At 40.9% G+C, this 23,971-nt stretch overlaps 1 protein-coding gene across 1 annotated transcript in view; it reads left to right on the top strand.

Annotated features, from left to right (window-relative positions):
* The first annotated feature begins 16,796 nt into the window (after window positions 1-16,796).
* LOC131667522 (kinesin-like protein CG14535) overlaps window positions 16,797-23,971 on the top strand; it is a 260,611-nt gene continuing 253,436 nt past the window's right edge. Inside the window, exon 1 of the mRNA XM_058940989.1 lies at window positions 16,797-16,840. The gene's annotated coding sequence lies outside the window, so the exon portion shown is untranslated. The remainder of the gene's footprint in view (window positions 16,841-23,971) is intronic.

The following is a 23,971-nucleotide window of genomic DNA, read 5'->3' on the forward strand; positions in this document are numbered from 1 at the left end:
ACCCCGTATTTTGTAGGAGTAGGACCCTCGAATTGGCCGCAAGGCTGTTCCTTGAAGCGGTTGAGCATGGCAAAGTACTGTGGGACCAAGTTTCCGTTGGCCGCGCAGTACGTCCGGCGGTCGTCTTGGGCCGCCCTGGCTGCTTCAAGGCGTTGCTCTTTGGTCCATGGCCCGTTGCTCTGAGCAGCTGATCCTGCTGCATTTGGGGCAGTGCCAGGAGGGCGGGCGATCCTCTGGGAGGCCGAGCCGGGAGAGGATCGTCGGTCGCTAGAGGCAGTGCCAGAAGAGCTGGGGGCACCTAGTAAGGTCGAGGCCCGAAGGTTGAGGGCCTCGATCCTCTCTTGGAGGACCAAAAGCTCTTGGCGCTTCTGCTCCTGTTCGGTTGCTAGGCGGGCGCTCTCGTCTTGGGCCCTTCTTGCCTCTACCCATCGAGTAGCTGCCTCTGCCAGGAAGGCCTTCTTTTCGAGCTCTCTCTCGACCTTCGTGATAAAGTCCGAGGAGGCGTAGGCCCTGATGCGGGCGTCAGGATGTTCCGAAAAGTTCAGGACGTCCTGGAATGCCAGGCACTCGGCCTGTTCGGCAGCCAGCCTCGCTCGGCGGGCGCTGCGCGCAGCAGCCTCCACGGCGGCCTAGCGGTCCGGCCAGCTGATGTCCTCTGTGTCCTGGGCTCCTTGGGCCAGAGCCTCTGGAGTCGAGGAGGAGGCAGTGCCGCCCATCAGCATACGTCCTCCGACTGGGACTGATGCGGGAGTATTGTTGTCCGCCGGTTGGCCTTGCCTTTGCGTCCAGCACTGCAGGAGATCGCTGATGCTGGGGACTCCGGGTGTGGGAGTGTCTTGGGGATCGCCCAGCGACAAGAGTTGCTGGGCAACCCAGTTCTGGAGCCTCAGCATCACTTCCATCGGTCCCTCTAGGGTGAGGGTGACTTTCTCCTGATCTCTCTTAGTCGGCCACATTCTCTGTAAAGCGTTGAAATGATGGAGTGATATAGGGCTTAGAAGAAGAAATTAGCGGCAAGCTCAAGCGGGCATAAGCGGCAGGAAGCATAGGCTGCGAGAAGGGTTAAAGGCAGAAGTAGGAGTAGCCGGGAGCGGCAAAAAAAGAAAACAAAGCTTAAGCGTCGCGCTTGTTTCTCGCACGTAAGCGTCGGGGCGAAGCCGCGACAGGTGGCGGGGCCGCCTTTTTCGAGCCAAGTGGCCGTCCTCGCTTGCGCGGAACAGCCCCTATCGGATCTGGCAAGGCCTGGCTCTTATTAAGCTGAATCGAGGTGTTAGCCGTTGGAGAGGGCAAGGGGGCCAACACTGATTCATGAGTGTTAGACTGCTCAGCGGCCTGGTCACCCAAGAACTTTTCGGTTTCTCTTTCAGAGTCGTCTCCGCCGTTACGTGTCTCGTCTATAGGAAACTGCTCGTCATCGAAGCAAGGCTTTAAGTCGCATACGGCCACCTTTCCGATATCAACCCCGTTTTCCGTTCGGAGTTGATACGAGTTCATGCCGAGGCGAGTCGTTACAATAAAGGGCCCTGCGTATTTAGGGCAAAGCTTAGCAGCTATGGCCTTGGCCGCGGAGGAGAGCACGCGATTTCTCGCCCATACTTTATCGCCCACACCATAATCGATGTTGCGATGTTTCTGGTTGTAGTACTTCTCCTGCCTGGCTTGATCAGTCTTGGAGTTTTCGAGCGCATTTGCTCGGAAGTCGTCGAGCTTGCTCATGCGGGAGTGCCAGTCGGCTCGGGCGGCGGCCTCAAGTTGTTCGACAGCTGCGCGCTCCTCCACGCGTCGAGCATTATTTGGCGGCTCTGGGTGGCGCCCGTAGTTAAGAAAAGCCGGGCTAGAGCGAGTGGCTTCGTGGATGGCCGTGTTATAAGCAAACGCGTGCTCGTCAATCAGCTCGTCCCATCGAGTGTGTTTCTCGATGAATGCAGCAATCATGGTTTTGACTGTGCGATTGACCCGCTCTGTCGGGTTTGATTTTGGTGAGTACGGAGCGCAGGTCCCATGGACGACTCCATGAGCCTCTAAAAACGAATCAACCATCGTGTTTTTAAAAGGCGTGCCATTGTCAGACAGAAATCGTTCCGGAATCCCGAAACGTAAGAAAATGCGATGGTTAATTTCCTTTTTAATTGTCTTGGCATTGGCCTTACGCACCGGAATGCATTCTATCCACCTGGTGAAAACATCCATGAAAATCAATAGATGTTCATGGCCTTGAGGCGAGCGAGGGAAAGGGCCCATCAGATCGCCGCAGACAACCTCCCATGGACGGGTAACAATATGTTTGCCCATAAGTCCTGCGGGCGGCTTTTGCTCAACTTTTATTTGCTGGCAAACTTGACAGTTGCGTACGAAGTGTGCAACGTCTTTGTAAAGGGCTGGCCAATAATAGCGGAGCACTGCCCTTTGATGAGTCTTATAGCGGCCGAGATGACCGGCCGTAGGCTCATCATGGCATTCCGCGAGAACCTGTTCGCGCTGTTCCCGCGGAAGCACTAACTTCCACGCTTCCTCGTCGTGGCCCATCAAGTCGTCGACGATAGGGTCCGGCCGGTAGACGAACAAGCGGCTGCCGACAATTTTCCAATAAGGATGAGCCCGCGGCTCGTCGGCTACTTGCTTGAACTTGCGCAAATACCACTTATCCTTAGAGGGCTCGTCGACATTGAGGGAGGCGAGGGAAGTTTCGACGTCCTCGTCGGTCTCGTACATACGAGACAGAGCATCAGGAACGACATTGTCTTTGCCCTTTCGATGGACGATGTCAAAGTCGTAGGCCTGTAGGCGCAACGACCATCGGCCCACCTTGCCGTTTGGGCTCCTCAAATTTTGCAGCCAGACAAGGCTATGGTGATCGGTCACGACGGTGAAGTGATAGCCTTCAATATATGGTCGGAATTTTTCTATCGCCCAAATAACTGCGAGGCATTCACGTTCCGTCACCGATAACCTTCGTTCAGTGGCTGTGAGGACACGGCTAGCGAAACAAAGAGGACGTTCTTCCCCGCCAATTTTCTGGAGAAGAACACTGCCAAGGCCGGTATCACTGGCGTCGCACTCCACGATGAATGGCGCGTTGTAATCGGGCCTGGCCAAAACGGGGGCCGACGCAAGTAAGGCTTTTACTTGTTCGAAAGCCGCCCAGTGCTCGTCAGTCCACACATAAGTAGAATCTTTTCGGGTAAGTGAAGTAAGAGGCTCGGCTAAGGTCGCAAAATCTCCTAGGAATTTGCGATACCAAGAGGCCATGCCAAGGAAACGACGTAAATGTCGCAGATTCCTCGGCGCAGGGTAGTCTAAAATGGGCTGTACCCTTTCAGGATCAGGGCGACAGCCATCCCGATTAACCAGCACGCCGAGATAGCGAATCTCGGGCATGCAAATCTTTGACTTCTTACGGTTTATCGTAAGGCCTGCCTCGTTGAGTCTTTTTAAAATTAATGTGAGCCACTTCACATGGTCAGCGAATGTCTCGGTGGCGATGATCAAGTCGTCCAAATATGCAAAAGCAAAAGGCTCCATTTCTGGCGTGATAATTTTATCTACCAGCATTTGAAAAGTGGCAGGGCCACCGGCCAAGCCGTATGGCATTTGCACGAACTCAAACAGACCCATGCCAGGAACCGTGAAGGCCGTAATCGGTACCGACCTCTCCGTGAGAGGTATTTGCCAAAAGGCTCCAGAGCAATCTAGAGCGCTGATGTACTTTGCGTGTTGGATTTTACGCAAGATTACATCCATAAAGGGCAAAGGGTAGGCCGAAATTTTCGACACTGCATTGACTTTTCTGTAGTCAACGCAGAATCGATACGAGCCATCAGGCTTTAGAGTCATAACGACTGGACTTGACCACTCGCTTGTGGATCTCCGGATGATTCCCATCCGGATTTAACATTTTGTGCACTTGAGCGTGCATCTCGTCCTCTATCTTCTTAGATACTGGGTAGTACCTTTGTTTTATAGGGCGCGTGCTGGTGAGGTCTATGTCATGCGCGATCCATCCTGTGCAGCCTAACTGTTCACAGGAGGGCTCCGGGAGCAACTCGTGCATGACTTTTCCTATCTCTGCTCTCTGCTCGTCTGTGAGATCTTCGATCCCCAACGAAGCTAAGGCCGTAGCCTCCTCAGATCTCTCCGACGAGAGAACCGCGGGCACGCCTTCCTCGCAGCCATCAAATATCAGCTTATTCGATTTTGGGCACAAATAAGCCGAAAAGGCGCGTTTGAAGTCGGCACCAAGGGTGCACTCTGTGTCGACTTTTCTTAGAATAAGAGCATTGATAATGTGAGTCACCCTTCCGATCGTGAAGGGTAACTTTACGCTACCCACAATGGGCACGTAATGACCATCTACCGCTCTTGCCCCAGGGCCCACGTACCGAAGTACACGCCTATTTAAGGCTGCGGCCATCAGAATGGCGCTCGGGCCGAGGACGGTACGGGAGGCTCCGGTATCCCAGAGACCTCTAAACTTATAGTCGCCAACATTTACTGTCAGCCACCACCTAGGCGACTTATCGATCAGGGCGCTTGAGACAGTACCTCCATCGCCGGCTGGCTGCACGTCGGAAGGGCTAACCGGGGCTAACATTGGGTCGCCCACCGTGTTGCACAGCGCCTGCGCTACTCCTGTCACGCCACTGACTTCAAAGGTCCGGGTGATAGGGAGAGCCGTCTGGACCTCGCTTACTGGCTCCCGCTGGCGTTTTTTGGTTCTCCATGATTTGTCTGCTTGGGCGATCATTCTGGGCAGGTAAACTTAATTAATAATGCCTGGCCAACTGCACTCCCAGCAGAAAACTTTGTCGGCATCCGGGCCAGATTCCTTATCTTTGTTTTTGTCTGATTTGGGGGCGACCTTCAGAGCACGACTGCCCGATGGTCGTCCCCCACCTCTCCAGCCGGCTCGGCCACGGCCACGGTAATTGCCTCGAGGAGTGTCGCCATTGGAGCCGTTCCGCGATTTCTCTGTTGCTGCCTCTAATTTTCCACCAGAGTTCTTGCTATTTGCCGGGGGAGTCGGAGGCCTGTTGAGGCCAAACTCCTTGGCTTTCTTCTCAAAAAATTTGGACATTAGCTTCTCCAGCTCGACTTCGTGAGCTGGGGAAGCCTTGTCGTTCAAAGACGACAGGTTTACTGGCCTGGCCTTAGCGGATTTGGTCCGTGGCTTATAAGCCGCTTCTGGCCACATGCTTTGGTCTGCGGCAGGCGGTGGCTTCCACTGTCCCTGTTCATCGTCTTCAGCCTCTTGGGCCCGGGTCAGTAGCAGCTGCACGTCAGTGAGACTGTTCCTAAAGTATTTTAACTTCTTCTTGAGTGGAGGGAGCATATTGTCAATGATGAGATTGATTTGGTCCCGAATGTCCCACGGCGGATCCATCCTTCTTAGTATGGTGAGTAGCGAGACTGCGTATTCTAGTACTGGTTCATCGGCGCCTTGGGTGCGCAAGTGGGCCTCGACCGTCATAGTCCTTCTATTTTTCTTGGACTTGCTGTAAGCGGTGAGAGCCGCTTCCTTAAAATCGGCGAATGTGGACCACGCAGGCCTCATGGCACGATACCAAAAGAGAGCTGACTTCTCGAATAAAGGGGTCATAGAATCGAGTAGCTCCTCATCCGCTACTTTATCTAATCGTTTGTTGTCCTCGATCCTCTCTAGGAACTCCTCGATACTAAGGCCTTCGCCTCCGGAAAATTTAATTTTCCATTCCCTAACTGTTTTTCCTAGATGTTTGCTAGGAAGAAAGCGAGACGAAGAGTTGAATGTCGCGGCCTCTGTGCCATTAGCAGGCGCGCCTCTTAGCCCTTGCTGTGTCGGCGGCACTGGTGTAGCGCTGGGCAAGTCCCCCCTCCCCCAGCGCGAGCTTACGGGAGTGAGCGAGCTTGCGTGAGAGGGCCCAGGGACGCTAGACGGAGCCGACGAAAAGTTTGGCGGCGGCTGTGATGTAGTCGCCGATGAGGGTTTAGTCGTCGAATGAAAGATCGGCGCTTGAGGATCGAGGGACAGCGGCATGTTATATCTATTCGAGCCGTTGAGCTGGTTTGATACATCGTAATAGTTTAATTCGAATGTATCCGCGAATTGAACATTTTTATTTTGGTAGGCATCTAATCTAGCCTGCTCTGCAGCTTGTTGTCGGGTTGTGGCCACTACTTGTTTTAACTGCTCTTGCAGTTCTTTATTGAGTGCGACTTCACTCTCTTTTTCTTTTTGTAGCCTGGCTAGGTTAACTTGTAGCCCAGCGGCTAAATTTTTGTAGTACGTGGTCAATGCCTTTAAATTTTCTTTTTCTATCTCCTGAGCTTCTATATGCCTATTTGCCTCAGCTTCTTTCCGCCAAGTTCTGTTTAACTCGCGCGCGATGGCCGGGGAGGCATATTCTACTGCACCGTTTGGCAAGCCTATTCTGACTGTCTTGCCGTGTTCTGTTAAAGAGGTCGTCATTGCTTGCGTGTAAGTCGGTACATATGTCGAACCCGACGCGCCTGGCCTAAAGGTCGTTGATTCCTGTTGTTGGATCGTATCTGTTACGATGTGTGTCGCATTCGCACCTAAAGTGAGTGACATGTCGTCTTGTAGTCCTGTTGGCGAACTCGTCCGGATGTTCTCTCGAGCGCCATGGCCCGTCTCAAGCTTTGAATTTTCAAAAGGCTCGAGAAGTTCATTTGCCTCTATGGCCGCGCGCAAGTCCGCACGAACTTCTTTTGGCAGGGCCTCTGACTCGAAGAATATACGGGTGAGGTGTTCACGTCTTTCGTATGCCATATTTTCGTCCTGGTTTTCTATCGCTACAAAATCTTCTGCGGTATAATCGCCGTTTAGTCTGCGATACAAGCGGTTCGCGCGTTCGAATAGTGTACCGTTTGTGTGTAGTTCCAGTTGAGTTAGCATACAATCCACGTCCGTGCTAGAAAGATCTTTTATCCACTTGCAAATTTTTTCGTCAATTTGTTCTTTAAATATTGTTAATTCGCTCAGCGACCAATTGGAGGCCATTATTATAAGATAGAGCTATGCTATTTGCAACAAATAAACAAACAGAAGAGAAAAAAAAAGGAACGAAAAAGGCAATGCCAAAATAACGTGGATTATATAAAACAGCTAGATTACACGGTACGGTTAGTGTAACAACAAGAAAAAAAAACTAACGCTTAGGAAAATTTTATAATTGAACGCACCCGTAACAACGACAACAATAAAGAACGAGGTAGAGAGAAAAAAAAGAAAATGACGACAAGTTGTTTTTGGAAAGGCAAAAAAAAAGTCTAACTGTTGTACAGGCTAAGCGCTGCGTCTTACAAACTATATTAGTTATGTGTGTATGCGCATATATATATGTACACACATGACCATGCGCACGCTGCGTGAATTGACTGGCCGGCGAACGAAATTCGGTAGAGTCGATTATCGTACTCTACTCGTGATTCGGCCAAGCCTTGAGGACGTACAACTGAAATTTTCAGTATATAAAATTTTGTTTCTAAATGCCTCAAGGCTGGGCTCAGAGTTTATAAGTGTAGCGCAACGTATATACTACTTTGCGCGGCCTGACTCTCGCACGTAAACAAAGGGGGGAAGGCGCGCACGTTGTTGTTGTCCGCGCCGAGTTTCGAATTCCATAGGCGCTGGAATTCTCGAAAGCGTCCACGCTCGCAAAGATTTCCTCTCGTTGCACTATCTGCCACACAAAGAAAAGTTGCCAAATCAGAGGTTGGGCGCCAATATAACGGGGTTTTAGCTAACTCGTCGTTATAATCGAGAGGATAAATTAATTGACAGCTCGGCTTAACCAGTTACTGATGCCACGAGGCGGGTGCGTTGTAGCACGTGTGGCCAGGCCCTTCAATTAGCCACAATATCAGGCAGCCTCGTGGCCCGCGTAGAGCGTCGCAGGTAGCAGTGGCTGAAAAGCGCGAAAGGTAGCGACGGTCGCAGAGAATTCGCCAAGGATAAGGAGTGAGAGTTGGACGCAAAATTAGAGAAACACGGAGAGTAAGGATAAAAATAATTTATATAAAGCATCCAAGGGAAAGCGTACAGAGTGGTAAATCGGCAAAGAGAGAGAGAAGCGGCAAGCCAGCAAGAGAGAGCTAAACGAGTCGGTACTTACAATGCGACGGCAACGGCCAGGCCCTCGGTACAACGGGTATCCGCTCGCCGGACGGCGTTCCCGGACGCAGGTTGCAGTGGTGAAGAAGCGCGGGACCGTCTAACGCTAGGTCCCAGCGCGCGCACACCACTCTGTCAAGTCGCCGCACCACGGCACGCACTCGCAAAACAATTCCAGGCAATGCCGGGCCGAAAGTCCAAACTCTCCGGTAAAGAGGACGAAGTTGACGAACGCTAAATCGCGGCGATTGCCCAAGCAAAAGAGGACGGAAAAGCCCTTGCCTCGATGCGCGTCCAGACACGTGTCGCCCGCGTTACGTCTGCCAGTCAATTGCCGCGAGAGGCGTCCCCACTCTTTTATCGCACTTTTCGGCAGCGCGACCACACGCATACACGCATACACGCATACATGCGAGCGCGACTCTCTCTGCTTGTACGCACATGAGTAGACATGCCGGGCTCTCTCTCTTACCTTACACTTCGACGTTGTCGGCTGCTGCAGGCCGCTGTACAATATAATAATATAATTCAAATATAGTATAAGTATATAAATTGTGTACATGCATGTGTGGGAAGAGAGAGACATAACGAATGAGTTAAATTCGTTATAGAATAAACGTAAAATAAATGTTATTTGGAATTTTGATCTACATATTTTCTATGTAATGTATTTTTTCCGCAATTCGATGGTGATATTGGTTTTATAATAGGGTGTTACCTAGAATGCTCTAGAAGCAAAAAATCTGGTTTTCAAGTGATGTTTTATTTGTTTAAGGTCGTTTTACTATGATGATGGGCCGTATTTTATTAAAATTTTCTTTTCTGTGTTTTCTTTTTTTTTGTAGTGTTTGTTTCCTAGAATTAAGTAGAGGATGCGTGACATCGTGACAATGACACAGTTCAGGTGCGCTTGAGGCTTGGAGTAGTCTTAGGGTTCTTGTTTGTTTAGCCAAAACTGCGAATTCTCGCCTAAACTAGCTGCGATTATTATTGAAAATTAAGTATAGACAGAGTGCCATTTTTCCTATACTTCCTCGTCTAGATTCCAATCGATTAAAATAATACAAAAGTAGATAATACCCAAGGTCCAATCAATAGTAGTACCTGGTTATTTTACAACCAATATTAGTCTCTAGGCACTAACAATAAATTAGACTTTTGGTGGATCGCGAGCTATGTTAGAGAGAGATAGCGTGAGCAAGAAATGGCTAAGTTTTTTACTTTCTTTTATTTTTCGTACTTTGCGTGTATACTTTTTCTACGTGTTGGCTTCTTGAGGGGTCATTATGGCTTTTGCTCAAAAAAAGGCTATTTTTGTGAATTTTTCCTAATATATCGATAATGAAATATATCGATATAAAAGTTTTTCGTTTTGATAAATTCAGTCTCGAAGTATAGAAAAAAATTTTTTTTTATTATTTGAAATACTTTTTATATACCATAATGGCTGGCAAACGTGACCCCTTAAATAGTAGGTATGCTCGTGGCGTGACGCAAAACTAGATCACAGTTCATCTGAAACAAAAAAAATGAAACGTTTCAGATTCGGTATGTCAGTGGCTATTGCACTTACTAACAGAATCTTAAAATATTTATTTAAACTATTTTTTTTGCAAAAAATAGCGAAAAAATCATGTGTTTTCTTTTTTTTCGAAAATTTGACGCCATTTTGTTATTTATGGAAAAAAATTAATTCTGTTAGTAAGTGCAATAGCCACTGACATAGTAAATCTAAAACGTTTCATTTTTTTTGCTTCAGATGAACTGTGATCTAGTTTTACGTCACGCTACGAGCATACCTACTTTTTGAGGGGTCACGTTTGCCAGCCATTATGATGTATAAAAAGTATTTCAAATAATAAAAAAAAATTTTTTTTGTACTTTCAGACTGTATTTATCAAACCCGAAAGCTTTTATATCGATATATTTAATAATAATTTCAGAAAAAATTCACAAAAATATTTTTTTTTTGCGCAAGAGCAAGAATGACCCCTTAATTGGTTGGCTTACTTCTCGCTTTTCTAGCACAACTGACTTCTGCTTGGTTGATTCAGTAACTCTGACTTTTGGATATCACGTAGTTCTTTTTATAGCCAGGAGGTAGTTGGGAAGTAATTCCTCTTTTCAAGCCCTCTGGGTGGTGATGACATTAATTCCTGTATTGGCACAAATATTTTCTTTCACAAACTAAAATGTGTAATTGGTCAGAGGGCGCGAGTTTCTTGAGAACTAGAGAGGGGCTCCCTTCGAACTTGGTCTTTTCTTTCAGAGATGGCTCTTGGAGTATCGCTTCGATGATCGATAATAACGCTATTATTTATTAGTTATTTATGCCAGAAATGGAAAACTTTTTCAGCATCAGCAACACAATGAACGAAATGTTTGCATCACGGAATATAAAAGCCTCGCTACGCTCGCTTTCTTGGCTCTTATACTATCCCGCACTGAAAACATTGTCTCCTCCGGTGTAATAGCACTGGATACGCTGCTAACACATAAATAACTATTTCACATAATTACCATTAAATGAACTAATTATAATAATGCAGATTAATTATATTATACCAAAAAACTGAATATTTATCGAATTCACTACTTTATTTATTCAAATAATAAATTACTTATTTATTTTAACCTTTTGAGTTATTTTTTAATATAATTAGTGATCGAATAATAATAATAGAAACTGTTTATAGAAGAAATATACGAGTTCCATTTAATACCTTTTATTCAGTAAAATGTATCTAATAAATAATTGTTTATTACATTTGTTATGAGTAAAAGTTGTAAGCCTACAAAGTTTATTAAACTTATCTATTAGTATTTTATTGTTGCTTTTATTTACTATGTAAATTGTAGATTTCAACTGTTTTTTAATTAGTTTATTTCTAAAAATATACGATTTATGTACAAAAATATTTTTACATATGCGTATTGCGGTATATGAATTATTAAAACAATTATTATTTCTTTTTCTAATGTAATATTGCATAAAACTATATTTTTTAAAAATATATATTTTATAAAAATCTTACAAGTTCTTAATTTTTCGGTTAAACTAAGCATCAGAATGAAAACTCGTTAACCTATTAACGACCAAAATCCGCAATTTTTTTGTCGATTTTCAACGCGTTTTTTTCGGTAGTCATAGGCCTAAGAAATTTTTGCAAACACGTATTTGGATGGGAAATTTAAAGCTATTTCAGAATCTTTTTTCAAAATTGCGATTGATTACGTTATAAAAAAGTTATAGCCAATTAAACAATAAAAACCTGAAAAATTGTGCGAAAAATCAAGTTTGCGATTTTTTTTAGCAATGTTACCTCTAAAAAATCATCAAACAAATATGATCAGAGTTGATTACGACTATCAAAGTATCTCCAGGAATTTTGGTGGAATTTTTGAACCACTTCTTCCAACAAAAAGGTGGCAAAATAAAATAAATCCATAAAAAATATTTCTCATTTTTTATCTCGGAAACCATTAAGTTTAGATAAAAAGTTCATTGAATAAAAAAGTCTTAGAATTAAATGAGAAATACGCCTGAATTTTTTCAGAATTTTCCGAGGCGATTTTTGAATTTTCGGAGAATACGGAAAATCCATTTTTCGAAAATCATCTCCAAAAATTCTAAAAAAATTCAGACATGTTCCTTGATGAATTCTAAGACTTTTTGTTCCATAAACTTTTTCTCCAAACTCAATAGTTTTCGAGATAAAAAACGTTCTACTCTTAGCATGACCTAGAGATAACGACGAGGACGTAGTAGAATTTTGTCTCCTTTGGGGTGCTTGATTTGAGTGAGTCCCCTTGCCTCTCACTACAATACGAATTTTTCAGTGTTTTTTTTTGACACATTCAACACAAATTGATAAATCACATTTTTCACAGATAATTCTCGTTCTTACGGGACAATAAAAACAAAGTTTGAGTTTTGTTTGTTTGGACATATTGTGTTTCTCTTTTTTGCATTGTCTCTGCGTCATGTAATTTTTAGCTATTGAAAGTGCAAAATCTTTTGTTCCAACCCTTTTTTTCTCATCATTGACAGCATTCAATAGTACAGTAGCATTTACAATCGAAGCTTGAATTAGTCTTAAAAAAACTACCCACGTCTACTTTTTTGAACGAATACTCGGAAGTAAATTGTTACAATGTCCGTCGTGGACATCATGGCCACCCGTAAAACTGTTATAGACGCTAATAGCCCTCGGAGAAGGTATTTAAACTTTTTTTCCTTCTTGCTTATTGTATCTCTTTGAAAAGGATAATGGAGTTACCCCTGCAGCAGTAGAAATAATCGAAACTGGTTTTGAATCCATCACAGTGATGTAATTTATACCACTGTTCTTATCGTGCTTCACGGCATACTCACCTCTTTGAGCTCTTTATTTAGAACATTTTTATCTTTGATTCTATCTTCTCTAATAGTACCTGTACATTTTAGCCCAAGCTTCTTCAAATGCACAGCGAGATCTAAGCTTGTGCAATAATTATCAAAATAATGATGGAACATAGACATTTTGCCCGGAGGTATAACATGAAAAAACTTTTCTAGTAAATTCATGACAACGCGAGAACCTAAAGCACACTTACTTTATTAATTTAATTTACTTCCCGTTGTAGAATTTTTTCCGCAGTATAAGTCAATACCTAATACAAAACCATCGGAAGTACAAAGACCCCAGAATTTGAGACCAAATCGTATGGGTTTTTCTCGAATGAATTGTTTTAGAACCGTCCTCGCATAAGACTTAGCCATCATTTCATCGATGGAAAGAGCAGTTCTCCACACACCGAACTTCATAATATTAATTTCAAATAGGTTTAATAGTGATCGGACACGCCAAGCATAGTCAGTTGGATTTTTATCTTTCGTTTATGAATATTTTAATTTTGATTTGATCTCTTCAAACTTATTACGTGACGTAGCTAAAGAAACAACGTTACAAGATAAAAAGGGATCACGTGACCAGTAATCCCTCTGAGATTTCTTTTTGTTGAATGAAGTCAAAATGATTATTCCCACGAATGTATTTAAGTCTTTTAACTTTAAATCAAAATTATTTTCTTTGCAAGCATCTATAATATATTGCTTTATTTCAGTTGAGAAAAATGTTTCAAACAGTTCTGCTGACTCCATTTCTTGTATTTTATTTTTTACCGAGTCTTTCAATAAAATTTTGTCTTTCAAATTATCATTATGCTTTTTTTCTCCTTCCATCCACTGGAGTTCATGCGTTCTTTCTAATTTAATTTTAGTTTCAGTATATGTTTTACAAGCTTCTGTGTACGTTATATTAGAAATTTCATCATCCGAATCAGTATCGAAATCTGATCCATCAGAACCAGAATTGTCAGGATTTGGAAGGGTAACTATATCATCGTAAGTGTTGTTTGAAGTATCAATTTCGTACATTTCATGGGAGCGAGTGGAACGTCTTTTACGTTTTTGCGAGATGTTATATAAAATAATAAAAATACCTAATGAAAATAATTACTACAGTTTTCAATGCTTCTTGTCAAACCTAGACTTTAGAAAGCAAAAATAATCTTTTCGATTCGATTTACTGTATGGTCTCAAAATAACAAGAGACTAGTAAGTAATAAAAATGAGCTCACATACAATTTTCTGAATTGCTTTTTTGATATGTGTATATTAGTATACGCTATACAAACTGCACTTGTATACACATAAAAAGGCAAAACATTATTATATTATGGTTGAATGGCTGTTCTTTATTCTGTATCAAAAATATTAACGCTGCTAGGATTATAACCTAACTCACTTTTTATCTCGAAAACTATTGAGTTTAGAGGAAAAGTTTATAGAACAAAAAGTCTTAGAATTCATCAAGGAACATGCATGAATTTTTTTAGAATTTTTGGAGATGATTTTCGAAAAATGGATTTTCCGTATTCTCCGAAAATTCAAAAATCGCCTCGAAAAATTCTGAAAAAATTCAGGCGTATTTCTCGTTTAATTTTAAGACTTTTTTGTTCAATGAACTTTTTATCTAAACTTAATGGTTTCCGAAATAAAAAATGAGAAATGTTTTTTATGGATTTATTTTATTTTGCCACCTTTTTGTTGGAAGAAGTGGTTCAAAAATTCCACCAAAATTCCTGGAGATACTTTGATAGTCGTGATCACCTTTGATCATATTTGATTGATGATTTTTTAGCGGTAACATTGCTAAAACAATTCGTAAACTTGATTTTTCGCAAAATTTTTCAGGTTTTTACTGTTTAATTGGCTATAACTTTTTTATAACGCAATCAATCGCAATTTTGAAAAAAGATTCTGAAATAGCGTTAAATTTCCCATTCCCGAAAAAAACGCGTTAAAAATCGACAAAAAAATTGAGCATTCAATTCTGCATATCTTTCATGACCTATAGTTGAATAGTTTTCTGTATTTTCGTATACCCTATCAATTAATAGTACACTAAAATTTTGCATTAAATTTTGTATTTGTGAAAAGTCACCGAGATTCTTACCTTCGTTTTCAAATAAATAATGTATATCCGTAATAGCTTTATAATAACTTTCATTTCTACTATATTTACAAATAAAATCTTCGGATAATTGATCTTTAAAATCATTCCAAAGTTTAATTAGATCAATAGGATTGCAGTGTAATACAATTCGTACATATAACCTTCTAAGTTGCATTGGCATCATAAAAGCAGCAGCTTCTCGTAGAGCATTTGTCCATTCATGATCGCTTTCTATAACTCCGTAAGCTACACATACTGACGTAAAACTTTCCTATAATTCACCACTCACAGTTTTCAAATCATCAAAACTTGTAGATTCTTTTATACGGAGCAATAAAATTCTTAAGTGAAATAATTCATATTGACTTGGATTAACAGTATACATTCGTCCAATACAATTAATTTTTTTTTCTCTCAATTCATCGCTTAACATTTTTCCCATCAATTTGAATTCTTTTAAAAGTATAATATTCTGGAATTTCAGAATAATAAAATTGTCGCGCTTTAGTATCTCTAATATTTAAATCGAAATAATTCATCAACATTGATACTTGTAGATCTGTGGTATTCTCCCTTACTAACGATTCAAAGTCAACAGGATCCGTATGAATAGTTATATTTTGATAGTTTGGTAAATGCACAGGTAAACGAAAAATTACGTGACTTTTATCATGAAGTGATCGAAATAAAATACGCCAAACTGCTTCTGCTGGTCCTACGTAGCGTGTATAAATTGAGTAATTTCATCATGATCAATAACCGATCCATCTGTAGAATGTGTAACTATCACTGATGCTGCATCGTGTCCTTTATAAAGATATTTATGTAAATATTTAACAGACCTGATACTTGAACAAATTTCCACATTATGTAACGGGGGAGATAAATCTGAAAATGGGAAATTTATTTAAGAACAAACTCCCACGATGCAGAGCAAACCGCCGCTCCGTTAAATACGTATGATAATACGTGTATTCACCTTAACGTCAGATGACTTATCCTAGTTGTCTTCTATCGATCGGAGTTGAACTCACCTTAAGTCACGTGTCTTGTTACACTTGATGAGTTTTAAGTGTGAGCGACTTTACTCCTAATCTTCTTAATCCCCTAGATGTAATTGGATTAAAACCTAAGCCTGTTTCAAATACTTAAGCTACCAGGAAAATCAAATGACGAAAACGGTGAATAAATTTAACAGACTTTAATTAATAAAAAATCACTACAGTCTTTATTGGGCCGAAAGACTGACGCACGAAAATAGGATTTTACAATTTAATTATGTTCGGTGAGAGAGAGAGAGAGAGAGAGAGAGAGAGAGAGAGAGTAGATTTGAATTCTACCGCGAACTAACGCACGACGCGAATACAAAAAATATAACGCTATCACGAATAGACAAAATATCGAATGTATTTTGTTTCGCTTAATATGACGGAAGGTGCACCTACCATGCGGTGCAATTACGGTGATCAGCCGTAATTGTTGTTGCAAAAATTTCAATTGCTGCTGCCCCTCTATTATCAGCTGCGCTGCCTCGATCTGCCTCAAATTAGCTACAAAGCTGCTGCTTTTGCACTGCTACTGGTTATCTCGAAAATACCGTTGCGCTGTTACGTCTTACGACGCATCCTTTTTGTAACAACTGCACACTCGCGAAATTCAAAGCTTCTAAAACTATTCGCACGTCAGTAGAAAGCTGACGAAACGCGAGGTAAATGATACTCCGAAATAAAGTTGTTACACCTTACGACACATCTTCTTTTGTAACAAATGCATATTCAGGAAATTCAAAACTGCTAAAATATTCACACGTCAGCAGAAAGCTGACAAAACGCGAAACAAATAGCACTCCGAAATAAAGCCACCGAGCACAAGAATGTATATTCAGCAAAAAACAAAATGTCACAATTCGATACTGACCTGAAAATTAACATATAAAAAGCAATGAACATCATTACGAGCGGAGTTGATCAGTAGTCCGTCAGTCTGTCAATAAGTACCTGTAAGACTCAACTCCGTACACACCGGTCCGACAATTGGTGATCATTTTAATTAATAAACTCGCGACTGTTACAAGTAATATCGTGCAAGTATTATTCAAACCTATCCTATTCAATTCAACAAGCAGTTAGAGCCTGCTATATTTATTCAATTCAACGAGCAGTTAGAGCCTGCTACACTCATACAATCCAACAAGCAGTTAGAGCCTGCTACATTTTATCAACAATTAAAGGTAGTACAATCATCAGACATACATTTCCACATATATTTATAAGTGAGACATATCCGACCACTAGTCAACATATTGGAACGTCTCATTCATTAGCTATTCGTAGTTGATGCACGAGACGTAACAGCGCTCACGCACGAAATTGTCCCAAAAAACTAATAATTCGGCGAAAACAAAGTGCAATACAAATCGGCGGTAAATTCACGTTCACAGCTGAGGCGTAACTGCTTATTCAAAAGATCGCGCGCCCCCTCTCTCTCTTAGCTGTTAGAACTAACGCGCGAGAAGCAGAATCGCGAACGGTTCGATTAATTAAATCGACTACCGTTGCAATTAATATGACAATTAAACGTTAATGACAATATTGGAGCATATGGTACGACAAAACGATTATCAACTTCATATCCACACTGAGAAATAAGTATGGTTGAATCAACAACAGACGCTCTGTTAAAATGGAGCAACAAAGACTCCTTCGTTGTTTCAAGACACCCGATATATCAGTTTTACAGACGCCCTTCTGTTGAATTGATACATGTACTCTGTTCATTTGACAGAACCTCCGCTGAGTCGATGTCATGCATGGCTTGCTTTAACGTAAGGTTATTGGTTCATTCATTTAAAACTTTTTTTGTATCAACCTAACGAACTAAATTCTCTATAAAATTTTTTTTCTAATCTGAATAAAATGTTATATTTGAAATGGGAGAGAGGGAGAGGTAGAGGGGGAAGAGAGATCAGATCAGACTATTATAAACTCCACATACACTCAGAATACAAATTTAAACATATAGAAGACTACAGATTATTTCGCACGCAATTCCTAACGCATACATATATAAACGCTCGCAACGATCAGGAGAGTTACTCGCCAACTCTCCATTTTTCTTGTATAGTAGGGGTCTTAAGGCTTCTTATATACTAATGGAAAGAATTTCTATGCACTCGCAGAAAAGATAGTAAATTAAGATTAGCCACCTAGTGTCGCTTTATGTTACCAACTTTTCTGCTCTAAAATTTCTAGAGCAGAAGGGATAGAAAATAACTAAATTGACGTGTGAACGGATAAAAAATACTATGGTTCCATATGTTTGTCAAAATAATTTATTCAATTAAGAATTAAACATCATACAATACGTAACATTTCGAGTTGGGCATTTTCTGTAAACGCTCGCTGCCTCGGCTCTCATACTATCCCGCGCTGAAAACATTCTCTCCTCCGGTGTAATATGGCACCCGTTACGCTACTAACGCATAAATAACTAATATGAGTGTGTATGAGGTATATAAGTAAGAATAATCAAGAAAGAGAGACAGACAGATAGACGCCGACAGCGGTACAATTATTATTTTTTTGAAACTTCAGTTGATTAAATAAAATATTTAGTTGATTCAATAAAAATTAAGTTAAATCGATATCAATGCTATTGAAACAAAAACTTTTGCAGTTGTTTCAACTTACGAGAAGCATTCGTTTTAACCACCTAAGGTCTTTAGCCATAACATCAAGTTTTCTGTTGATTCAACAAGGTTCTGATATTTTAACATATGTGACGTTAACACAACATAATTGATGTCGAAACAACAGACTCTGCTGTTGGCTTATTTTATCATAGTGAATTCTACCAATTCAACAGACGAGTCTGTAAAATCATCATTCGCGCAATTGAGCCGATAGAGGACCAGTCAAGTGAACAGCGGATTAGTTGAATGAACAGCTGATACGTTGAACCAACCATTATTTTTTCTCAGTGCATTGGGACGTAAGAATTCATTTTCCAATATCTCTACGACGCAATGTAATGGTTCCATTATCATCAATCATTGTTTCTACCTGAAATTGTTTAAGGTATTTTTTCGAACATTTTCCATTGGTTTAACTTTATAAGAGAAATAAAACTTAATGTATGTGTTCATTTTCATAAATTAATATTTAATATATATCATAATTAAAAACATATTTTTATAATAAAAATGTATACGTTATTTTAAATGAATAAAAAATTTCTTTATTTGTATTACAAAGATGTTTATTATTTAATCATTATAAACTGATTTGACATGTAAAAAAAATATGTAATATAACTATAATTTTCAAAATACAGAGTAATAGTAAACATTTGTTAATTAATTAATTTCTTTAGATCGATATCCAGTAAGAATATTAGAAAGTGCTATTCTAGGTCTATCTAATAATTTAATATGATCAATTGAGTCGACGCGAAGAATGACTGGACCAGGGGGCCTATTCTGAAAAAAAATTTTAGCACGGGGCCTATTCTGAAAAAAAATTTTAGCACATGTCATAAGCATTTATCACATCTAAAGTGATTAATTCTGTGGTAAACTGAAGTGACAAACTGATTTACCACAAAATTTTTTTTCAGAATAGGCCCCCAGTTCCAAACTTTTCAACACAACCAACGACCTCTACCGACATGCCTTTTAAAAATTTACGTTTAAAAGAGTTAAAAGAATCATTGTTGATATCAAAAGTAATTTTAAATTCGATGAAATGAAACGTATCAGTTATCGAAGCAACAGTTGTACAAAACTCTTTAGATTTGAATATGGCAGGTTCTGTTTTTACAATGCCTTCAATTCCTAAAAATAAAAAATACAATATAGTTTCTTTAAAATATTTTTGAAATTCAAAAATCAAAAACTTACTCATAAAACTGCCAACTTTTTCATAAGCTTCAACAATTGATAATTCCTTGATGGCTTTATAATCAACATCAACAGCATTATATAAACCAAACACCTTAACTTCTGAAGAATCTTTGATAAGAAGCTCAAAATTAACATTTCCACTGTTGTATGCTGTATTCTTTATAGCTACACATTTAACGGACGTCACATGAACAATCTCATTTAAAAAGAAAGAAAATAATATTAAAATTGATTTATACAATATATACAATAATGGTAGCACTCTAAAGTCATTAGCTTTTATATGTTTATTTTGATTAGATAGGATAGGTTAAATCATTAGGTAAAATAAAAATAAAAATAAAATGGCAACATTTACTGATCCAAGTTCTTTCACCAAGTCCAATTTAGGAATCAAGTGGTTCCAGGCTATAATTTGAACATTTTTCGTGCTGTTACTACATACAAATTTCATATATTTGGATGCTTTACTCGAATGTGCATTGGCGTTAATTAATTTAACATAGCCAACGATATCGTTGTGATACAACACAATAAAAATTAAATTTTCAAAGCACATTAATTAATATAATTAATAATAATAGAAAAACAATTGCATATTACGTACACTGTGTTGTCTCCAATCTCGAATTCTTCAATGACTTCATTAGATGTAAAATCCTCTTTTGTTAGCTGCATGTTGCTCTCAAACATTTTTAACTGAACTACGAACTGTGAATTTATTTTAACTGAAAACTGTGAACTGTCGTTCATCATCAAACTTCTATTTGAAAACATCGACCAATGTTCAAACTCGAAATCGAAAACATCGATCAAATAAACTATCTCGATCATTCCTCTTGTTTAAAAATGGCGGCGCTCACTCGAACACTATCGGCCTATCAATATGACGGCACTCTATAGTCCTGCTCCCATTTACATTTTGAATGATCTCCTTTTGTCGACATGTTGGCGCTTCCCAGACACGTGCGTGAAGGGAGCAGATTTGTGTAGTGCGTGTAAGAGTGTGAGAGAGGTGGAGGTGCACATACTGAGGCCTGTGCTAAGTTTTTTTATTTATTTATATTATCTATTCTATTTTCGGATAAAAACTGAAAGAAAAATTTTAGAGTAGGTAAACTAGAGGGGCATCAACTCAGAGGGGTACTAGCTCACTGAGTTGAAGAGTGTGAGTTGAGGTGTGTGCATGTTCACCTCACCCCCCCCCCTCCCGATCGGCCCGTGCGCTGTCGACTCACCTCCCCCCCCTCCTACTGAGTTATACCGATGCGTTCTACGCACTCCCCCCTCCCCTACTGAGTTGATCTGATGTGACGTGCGTTCTTCCCCCTCTCCTACTGATTTGATTCCTATGCGCGCATCACCTCCTCCCCCTCCTCCTACTGAGTTATACCGGTGCGTTCTACGCACTCCCCCTCCCCTACTGAGTTGATCTGATGTGGTGTGCGCGTTCTCTGCAGCATTTCCCCCTCTCCCACTGATTTGATTCCTATGCGCGCATCACCTCCTCCCCCTCCTCCTACTGAGTTATACCGGTGCGTTCTACGCACTCCCCCCTCCCCTACTGAGTTGATCTGATGTGGCTTGATCTGATGTGGCGTGCGCGTTCTCTGCAGCACTTCCCCCTCTCCCACTGATTTGATTTCCTATGCACTGCGCGCGCGTTCTGTGTTTCGCGTTTTGATTTTCTTATTGTGTGTGTGTGTGTGTGTGTGTGTGTGCGCGCGTGTGCGCGCGTGTGTTAAAAATTTTTAGATTTATCTGAAAAAAAACGGACGGATCGGGGGATCGAACGCGCGTCCTCCGGATCCGCAGGCCGATGCTCTACCGCTAGAGCTACAGCCACTGTTACCACGGGCAATACCGTATTGTGTATACTGGCTACACACGCGATTGATATGTGCGGGGGGGGCGGCGGCGCCGGCGGTTGCTGCTGCTGCTGGGGAGGGCCCAAGCGCTAATACATACAAATGATAATAAAGTTTAATAAATATACTAATTATAATAAATATTATACATAAATATTTATTATAATTGGTATATAACGAATAATAATTTTTTTATGTTCGATGTGTGCGCGTGGGCGCGCGTGTGTGTGTATGTGTGTGTGTGTGTCTGATCGGTGAAATAAAAAAGATATATTATTAATAATTATTTATTATATAAAAAAATACAAGAAAATATTAAAAAATGTACAAAAAAATACAAAAAAAATATAAAAAATGTACAAAAATTTATAAAAAAAACCGACGCTTAGTTATCGTCACCATCATCATCGTCATCGTCGTCGTCTTCGTCGTCTTCGTCGTCGTCGTGATCAGCGGGAAATAACTTGGCAACTTTATAGCGCGGGGCGCCGTCGACCGTTTCGTCCATGACGCACAGGCGCTTTTTCCCCGTGATGTGGAGATCCTGCATGAGCGCCGTTACAGGCGATTTCGCAGGTCTACTCAAGGGACCTGGCGACGGCGATCTAGAAGGCTGGCGCACAGCAGGGGAACCTTCGGGACTGCACGACCTCGATGTAAATAATCTGCGCACCATGTATCTGACCGGCCCATTTCGATCTACGTGCCGCCTGCTGCCGCGCTGCGGTGGTGATTCCACCCACTGCGGCTGCCGACTGCAGCGACCAGCGGCGCAGTATACGCACTCCCAGCCCTCGCATACTGGCATGTTGTTGTTGTTGTCGTCGACCTGCAACTAAAAAATGAAAAAAACTTTGAACATACTACCGCCGATTAGAAAAAAAAGAAAAGAGAAAAAAATCATACCTGTTCTCGTTGGCGGCAGGGCGTCTCTTGTATCTCTGGTGAAACTAAGTTCACCAAGAGCGGCTGCTGTGGCGTTGTGATGTCGATGATCACAGGTGCTGCTCGAGGCGTCACCAGGTCGACGTGTGTCACGTGTCGTGATGATGGTGATGGTGGTGGTCGATGCGTGAAAATCACCTCGCAGACCATCTCCACGTCGTCGTCGTCATCGTCATCAGACCTGCAAAAAAAAGATTCTTTAATTGAAAAAAATTAATTCATATATTTATTTATATATATATAACAATATTCAACTTACACATTCACCGTTGGTAGCAATCGCAAGCTTGGAGACGGTGGCAGTGATTCAAGTGGCGACCGATGCCTGCTGTAATAGGAAACACATGTATAATAAAACTATGAGAGTAACAGCGATAACGACTACGACGACGAAAACCAGACATCGTAAAAAAAAAAAACGCGATCCAAAAACAAAACAAGAAATTCTAACTACGTGAGAGAAAGGGACATTAAATTTAAAATTGGAAATACTCTCTCTCATATATACACGTACATACATATTATATAACGAATAATACAATATTATTCAATGAAAAAAAAGAACAGAACCTCTTTTTTTAATGTAAAGAACATATATGCTCTTATTATTATAAAAAATTTATGTATAACTAATACCATTATATTGATAAATTAATAAAATTTAAATATAATTGTGTTATTAGTATAATGGTATTAATTATATATAAAATTTTATAATAATAAGAACATATCTATTTACATTTTAATGATTTTGTTCTTTATATTATAAAAAACAGAATGAGAGAGAGTAAAAGAGAATGAAAAAAAATGATACTTACAATAATATCGTTGGTGGAGGTGTTAGCGGCATCCGTATTGTTGCCGCTTCGTGGATGTCGTCGCCGTTACTCCTCGGCGAATGTGTTCGCGGCTCCTCAACGACGACTTCGTCCACCGCTGCTTCTTGTAAGACTTCATCTTCGGAAAGATCTATGTCCTCGCCCAACGCCTCGATTGCTTCATTCAGTGCGTCTTGCCACGACACATTGTCCGGCGAAAACAATTGTTCCAACAATTCATCACTCACTGCTTTATCGTTTTCACGCTGCATTTTTCTTCACTGAACTTAACTTCACGACAAAAAAAATCACAATGACGTATCGTTGCAAGGCGTTCGAATTTTATTCATTTTTGAAACACTTGCCGCGTTTTGGTCATTGGTCGAAGATTTTGGAGTAGGGACGCGAGACTACGCGATAGCACTGATTTTGTCGCGCGCATAAGACGATCATAATTAGTGGTGGGAGTAGCTAAAGAAAATGTGATTAGTGCGGAGAAAAGACGCCAATGTGTATTAATATAGGATCGCGATAGCGCATACGCTCTTTTTTTCTCACGCAACGGAAGAAGAGTAGGTGGTGGCAAGCCGTTGGTAGTGACAAGTTGCAGCGAACGAACGATCGGCCCTTTTCTGGGCCACTTTTTTTTCAAGTTGACGAAGCTGTACAATCCCGACAGTTAATCGATATCATGATCAGATCAGATAAATTTAAAACAGCACTTTTAAGTGCTATTCAAACGTATGTGCAAATATATTAGTGCTAAATTTTCAATAAAAAACTTATATTATTTTTCTATAAATCAGCACTTTTAAGTGCTATTCAAACGT

Source organism: Phymastichus coffea, unplaced genomic scaffold (genome assembly GCF_024137745.1).
Source record: "Phymastichus coffea isolate CEN01 unplaced genomic scaffold, Cenicafe_Pcof_1.1 PCOF00067, whole genome shotgun sequence".
Lineage (NCBI taxonomy): Eukaryota > Metazoa > Arthropoda > Insecta > Hymenoptera > Eulophidae > Phymastichus > Phymastichus coffea.